Below are 1272 nucleotides of genomic sequence, written 5' to 3'. Positions count from 1 at the left end.
GTTTGCTGACGACACAAAACTAGGTGGGATTAAACATCGAAACATAGAAAATAGGTGCAGGAGTAGGCCATTCGGCCCTTCGAGCCTGCACCATATTCAATAAGTTCATGGCTGAACATGCAACTTCAGTCCCCCATTCCTGCTTTCTCGCCATACCCCTTGATCCCCCGAGTAGTAAGGACTTCATCTAACTCCTTTTTGAATATATTTAGTGAATTGGCCTCCACAACTCTCTGTGGTAGAGAATTCCACAGGTTCACCACTCTCTGGGTGAAGAAGTTTCTCCTCATCTCGGTCCTAAATGGCTTACCCCTTATCCTTAGACTGTGTCCCCTGGTTCTGGACTTCCCCAACATTGGGAACATTCTTCCTGCATCTCACCTATCTAAACCCGTCAGAATTTTAAATGTTTCTATGAGATCCCCTCTCATTCTTCTGAACTCCAGTGAATACAAGCCCAGTTGTCCTTATACGACAGTCCTGCCATCCCGGGAATCAGTCTGGTGAATCTTCGCTGCACTCCCTCAATAGCAAGAATGTCCTTCCTCAAGTTAGGAGACCAAAACTGTCCTCAATACTCCAGGTGTGGTCTCACTAAGGCCCTGTATAACTGCAGTAACACCTCCCTGCTCCTATACTCAAATCCCCTCGCTATGAAGGTCAACATACCATTTGCCTTCTTCACCGCCTGCTGTACCTGCATGTCAACCTTCAATGACTGATGTACCATGACACCCAGGTCTCGTTGCACCTCCCCTTTTCCTAATCTGTCACCATTCAGATAATATTCTGTCTCTCTGTTTTTACCACCAAAGTGGATAACCTCACATTTATCCACATTATACTGCATCTGCCATGCATTTGCCCACTCACCTAACCTGTCCAAGTCACCCTGCAGCCTCTTAGCATCCTCCTCGCAGCTCACACCGCCACCCAACTTAGTGTCATCTGCCAACTCCTGCACCTATTTTCTGTGTTTCTATGACACAGAACTAGGTGGGATTGTGAGTTGTGAGGAGGATGCAAAGAGGCTGCAAGGCGATTTAGATCGGTTGAGTGAGTGGGCAAACTCATGGCAGATGCAGTATAACATGGATAAATGTGAAGTTATCCACTTTGGTAGGAAAAACATAAGGACAAAGTATTATTGAAATGGTGATGGCTTGGGAAGTGTCGATGTACGGAGGGACCTGGGTGTGGATGTACAGAGGGACCTGGGTGTCGATGTACAGAGGGACCTGGGTGTGGATGTACAGAGGGACCCGGGTGTCG

Source organism: Pristiophorus japonicus, unplaced genomic scaffold (assembly GCF_044704955.1).
Source record: "Pristiophorus japonicus isolate sPriJap1 unplaced genomic scaffold, sPriJap1.hap1 HAP1_SCAFFOLD_1307, whole genome shotgun sequence".
NCBI classification, from domain to species: Eukaryota; Metazoa; Chordata; class Chondrichthyes; family Pristiophoridae; genus Pristiophorus; species Pristiophorus japonicus.
Note: the sequence above shows the minus strand (reverse complement) of the source record.